Genomic DNA, 6,428 nt, shown 5'->3' with positions numbered 1-6,428 from the left:
AATCAGTTTGTTTCTGTTTAGTTTCAGAGTGACCTTTTTCCTTTTTTCTCTCTCTGATGAGTGAGCAAGATGTTTAGGGTGTGATGAGAGGCAGAGAGGACGTCACAAGATGCCCTGGGTGGGGAGAATTCCCAGCGCCTGGGGGGGGGGTAGCAGTGAAGCCACCTCACGGTGCTGTCACTACACTGACGGCTGGGCACCGTCGCTGAAAGCATTTCTCTCCTAGCCATGATGGCCGTTCACTAGGCTCAGTCTTGTCAAATGTCCACGCTCGCCGAGGCTGGTGTGGAAGGGGTGGGAGGGGTGAGGAAAGCTGTTCCAAAGGCCATCGAAGCGAGAACGAGTTCTGGCCCTGCTCCGACCTCCTTCACAGGGGGCAGCTAAGAGCTGTTTGGAAGACCAGGCATTCCTCAGAGGAACTCCAAGCGACAAGGCCGAAGGGCGGACAGCAGCAAGAGTCACCGCCCTTCGCTAGACATTGAGGATGTGTGGCTTCAGTGGACCTTCGCCTTGTTAACATTTCTCCAACAGGAGGATCATCCGATGGCTTCCTGGTCTTTCTGGAGGCCCTGAGAGGGCACAGCAAGGAGGCCAGCCTTCTGGCATTCTTCCTTCTGGAATCCCATTTGGAAGGGCGGCCGAGCACCTCTCAGCCAGGCCCCACTTCACCCCACTGACCAATAGAACGCTGCAAAGCCTGCATTTGTGTCCCCATTTTACAGATGGGACGAGTCAGGCTTCGATGTCGTGCCCAGAATCAATGTAAGTAGGAAAACGAGGGTCAGAACCTATATGCGTCTGATCTTCAAGCCACTTTTTCTACCACAACATTTTGCCTTGAAGGAAGATCTCTGCCCAGAGAGGGATTAAAAGCACAATTGCAGAGAAATTTAGAATCTGACTGCAAGGCTTCTGACAGATTGGCTATCCAGAAGATACAGTCCCTGAACAAAGCCTGGGCTTGAGCTGGCCCTCCTCCATGCTCCGCGCTAGCTGCTCTCTGATAAGCAGTCCAGTGCGAAAGAGTGTGGGGACGATGACAAGCGCGGGTCCCCAGAGACTGCTGTGAAACAGGAGATTTACTGAAAGGGCACGATGTACAAAGAGCTTGAGATTTCTGCACGCTCTCTCTTTCTGACTCCTGGGAGAGAAGCCTTCCCTCCGGGGAGTCACAATATTTGCGTCTTTCAGACAGCTTTCCCCTTTGAAAGCTGCACGGCACAGGTAGCTACATAGCTCTTGATTTATTCCAAAGGCTGCTGGGGGAGATGGTACAGAGCTGGAGGGGTGTGTGTGTGTGTGTGTGTGTGTGTGTGTGTGTGTGTGAGAGAGAGAGAGAGAGACAGAGAGAGACAGACAGAGAGAGACAGACACAGAGAGAGAGAGAGATTGGGCAAATCTCATTCTCACAGGCTGTCAAACAGAAGGAAAAGTGGCCCCTATTTCATAGCAGGGGGTCAAGATGAATGGGGACTTCCAATACAGCCAAAATTTAGACAAATGGGCCTAATAGGAGCCCCATTCGGTAGACAGGTATTATACTATGTTTATAATCAGTGACGATTGGGACCTGCCATAAAAGATCTCCCTCGTTGGTTTCATCCATTCATTCCTTCTTTCATTCAACAAGCATCCATGGAGTACTTACTGGGGGTCAAGAATTGTTCGGGGTGCTGGAAATGCAAAGATGGATGAAACGCAGTGTCTTTCTGAGGAGTCTGAATACAGTCTAGTGAGTTCTCTTAACAAAGAAAGGCACTTCAGAGCCCAGAGGCCACTTGGGCTTGAAATCCCAGCCTTAGACGCATTCCTTTGAGTTAAGGCCCCGGCTACAGTTAAAATGTCTGTGAATTAGAGATAACTCAGTGGCATGGATTAGCCAGTGTCCCTTTGAAATGAGACAGACACTGAGAAAGTAAGTTTTGAAGAGGAATATCAAAAGGTCCAGGAGGCTGTAAGTTGTGTCAGAGGAATTACAACTGCAACGTGCGGCTACTTGCACATCAAGAGAGGAGCTGCTTCTCTCCTTTCTCCTCTATTGTTTTAAGCCTCGTCAGAGAGCCATCTCTGAGCTGCTGCCGTGAGTATCCAGAGCCCAGCTCCCTTTCCACTACAACAACAACAAAAATTTCTTTTTTTAAAAGTCTGTGTGTCAGCAGTTCAGCCAAGCCGATCAAGGCTTTTTATTTGATCATGAAAATTACAGAGTTTTAGGTGATAATCGTTACTGGACACAAAAATGTTGTTTTTGCGATGATTGTAGATGGGGTGATATTTTTTTTCAATTGCATTCACTATAATAAAATATTTTCACCACTCCGTAATGATAATATGAACGCGGCCGTCTAAAGTCTGGCCTTGCCAGCCTGGCCGTCTGTCAATGATCTGTTTTTAGACTGACTTCTGTCCAGATGAACAGCCACGTAACATGACGGGATTGTCCGTGAGGTGCCGCCGGTACCCCCTCGTCTCCCACACGTCGGGCAAAACCAGCGGTGCTCACTGTGGGAGGCCAGTGAGCAACACAACCTAATTCCACGGAGAGCATTCAGACTTGCCTTCCCTATAGCCCGTAAAATGTCATTTCATTATCTTGTCATCTATCTATATCCGATGACGGTCGTGCCATGTGTATGTCAGTACGATACAGTTAGGAAACGATCAAGAAAATTTTAGAATAAACTGGCATCAGATATTATACTTTCATCGTTTTCCTTGTTAAATAAAATTACATTTCTTCAAATATGGAGCTTTAAGTCCATTTTCAGAAATCTCCCCCCTTGACGTCCCCCAAAGACTTAGCTGCATTGGCTGTACCTCAAGCTATGCCCCCATTTTCCCACAAAGTCTCTCGACTCATCTTTGAGAGCCTGGACTCCCCTGACCCCCAGGTTTGCAGGACTCACCACGGCCTTTATGTGGGTGAAAGCCAGCATATCTCAGCTTTTGTGACTCTACACAATGTCAGCCGGTGAGCAGCAACCAACGGAAGGTATTTCAATCACCATTTTACAGATGGAAAAACTGATTCAGGAAATAAATGGATCTCTCAAAGTCAACCAAGTAGGAAAGACACGGTAGAGAATCCATCTTCTAACCTGGAGCCTTGATCCACAATTTCTCCATTGTGTCACCTGAATGATTTTAGTCCTAGAGCCAAAGCAAGATGTGAAGGTATTTCAATTTTTAATTAAAAAATAATTGATAGTTAAAATATGCCTATAATTTTTGTTTTTTTTTTACTGTTACAGATCAGGAACATGATTTTCCACAATTTTCACTTCCGCACCTACCCTATTAGCCATTAGGAACTTTCTGTAAAATTATCAATTTCCTTGGTGTGATTTAAAAAATTTCCTCTTCAAATGGAATTCTGGTTTTCCTCAAGAACAGCTTTAAAATTTCTAGACAACACTTCCCCCTACCTCGAGCCTTCCTTGGGGTGGTGATATTCTTTTTGCCTTATGTTGAGTGTGGGCTTTCGTGTACAAGACTGGAACTCAAGAATCCCATAAACATATGAGTGTTGGTTTGATTAGATGTAAGTACACTCCACGGGCTCCCACGGTCTAACTAACCCGTGATTACTCTTAAAAGCGTTCTGTTGTTTTCTCCAGTAAGGAACTGGGTGTCTCTTTAAAGCACCCACTCATTTGTGTTTGTTTGTTGATCAGGGTCTGCTTTGCTCCTTGGTTAGACATTGTGCATTTATCCCAGAATGTCGCCAACAGTGTCACCGTGGCTACTGTGACAGAATGTCACAGGTGCTACAGCAGGTATTTGTTCTGCATTCTCTTATTTCATATTCACAACAATCCTATGAGATAAGCATTTTGACACCCATTTCCCAGATAAGGAAAACAGTTTAGAGAAGTTTAATGACTTGCTCAAGGTCACACATGTAGGTTGGCAGGACTGACCTGAAAACACACTTCCGCCTCGATCCGGAGCCAACACCCTTTCCTACAGCCTCCCAATCACCAAACGCTCCAGCAGGTATGGCATGGGATTTTGGAAGTCCACAGACTTTTCTGACACTCCTAATTTACGTTATCTAGCATTCCCAGACCCCCAAATCAAGGACTAATATCATAAAGAAACCCTGGGCACATACTTTGAAATTGAATAATCGATCACATTGACATTTCTTCTGCTGGATGTCCTGATCATGGCTGGGGTTATTTGCTGCTTGTTTCTTCTTCCTCTGGGGAGATATATTTGCTCTGAAAGCATCTGTTATTTTCTGGAACAATTTTCTCGTCTGGCTCTGAGCCTGTCGTGGGTGTCAGATGTGCTTCCCCAGGTTTGTTGTTCCACCCCACATCGTTAATACTTACTGCTTGAGAATGTCCGCGTGAAGTGAGAGTGGCCCTGGTTAGCAATGCCACGCTCAGCTTTCTCAATTAAGTTGCTGGTACTCGATGTCTTAGGTACTTTAAAGGAGACAGAAGAGAAATGGAGCCCTTATAATGCTATTCCACCGAGGAGGTGCCCGAATCACAGTACCCATAAAGGAGATCTGTGCCCACGAATCACAGGGGCTGCGGCTCAGTGGATGCCGGTGAGATTAGTGGCTTCTGCTCTCATTGGGAACGGAGCCGCTGTTTAAAGGGGCACCGTTACCAACCTCACACAAATAAAAAGGATTGTAAGGGAATACTACGAGCAACTATATATATATAAAGGTATGTGTAACTGAACCTATAAATGGGAATTACTGCATAGGAAAGGATTTTGAAAGCAGCAGCCATAAGAAAAAGAGTGAAATTTCTGACTGTATAAAGACATAAACTAGCATAGCCCATTAATAATGGGTCCCATTCTCCCTTCTGACCTGCACAAGTGCCCCCACTGTGAAGACAGACGCCTCAGGCCAGCTCAGCCAGCTGCCAGGAACAGGTGAATCATATCACCAACTCTTCCTCTCACACCACACTCACCTGGAATGCTTCTCATCATAAAGGAGTTTCCCCAGTGGTCTTCTGAGAGAGAGAGAGAGAGAGAGAGAGAGAGAGAGAGAGAGAGAGAGAGAGACAGAGAGAGAGACAGAGAGAGAGACAGAGAGAGAGAGACTTTGAAAGCCAGGAGTCAGGGGTGCCTCGTCCCCTGGCTGGGTGTAAATCTAAATGTGTGTTAATAAGCGAGCATATTTGTTTTTGCATCTGTGAAATGTGGCTTCAGGCCTGAGTCTGATCGCCCCAGGACCCTGGTAAGATGACTTTCACAGCGTCTGCGAGTAAGGTCTGTTCTGAGCTCATCCAGTTGGTTCTTCACTTTGTTTCATGTTTCTGTAATCTGTAAACGCGCAGTTGAGGACGACTCTACATTGGAAGAGTAGGTCTAAAATGACTGCAGATGGAGAGAAGGACGTATTTGTATTATATATTGTATATCAAAGCCCTGAAGTGACAGCCAGTGTATCCGATGCTGTGTCAGCCTCGTGTCTGATACACCATCACGTGAACAAGTAAACTGGATTTCGTGGGTCTAGCTTCAACCTACTATTGTGGGCTGTGATTCTGTCCACGCCCCCTCCCCCAGAGCCCCCGCGGCCCCAGCAGTTAGTTGGGGAGTTCCCAAGGAATTCTTGTGATGTCCATGAAGCCATCCTTGCAGCCATCCCTGCCACTGTCCTCGTCCGAGATGCCCACAGCCAGGGCTGGCACCGAAGGGCAGCCTTCTGCTTCTGGGCCTCTTCCCACTGCTTCTCCAGCTGGAGCCAGAGCTGCGCCAATGATTTCAGGTCTTTCAGGTGCGAAAGAGCCTCATCTGGACACATGAACAAGATAGCATTTCAAATCATCGTTGTGACACGAGAATACCTTCTTTTGTGTAGTCTGATGCTCAGCCTTGGATACGAACTGCCATCAGGAGTCCCAACGGCGTGGGTGCAATCGCTCTCAGTGACTCACTATGCTGTCTCCATGAAGTCGTAGGTGAGCAAAGCCAGCAGATGGTGTTAAAGATACCAGATCTAGCTGGACCCCAGTGACAGAGAGCTGCCTCCATTCCCCTGAGCCAGCAGCCCAGCGGAATAGCTTCCTCCACTCTCCTCCCTTTTCCTGAACCTTCAGCTTGGGACCTCAGTGGGCTTGAGTCCTGCCCAGGCCTGCCCCGGTTCCATTTCCGGTGTCAAGGTCTTTTCAGCCACACCCTCCCTCGCTGTGTATCTATGAATGAGCATGGGCACACACAAGCAGACATTTTCTTCTTGACCCAGGTGATCTCCGAGGCTGCTGGTCAACCCTGGTGCGGGTTCCTGATGAAAAGCTGCTTGCTCCAGGCTTCACCTGGGAAACCTGAAGAATTTTCCCTGGGTCTGTTCTTGCTCCGGGCTGCAGAGAGCCTCTGGGCAGCCCGGACTCACACCTTCCCAGCCTCACCTCCAGACAGCAAGCGTGGAGGACACATGTGTCACATGGGCGGTC

Source organism: Rhinolophus hipposideros, assembly GCF_964194185.1.
Source record: "Rhinolophus hipposideros genome assembly, chromosome: 19".
Lineage (NCBI taxonomy): Eukaryota > Metazoa > Chordata > Mammalia > Chiroptera > Rhinolophidae > Rhinolophus > Rhinolophus hipposideros.
The sequence above is the reverse complement of the archived record's forward strand: the minus strand, read 5'-3'. Positions refer to the sequence as shown.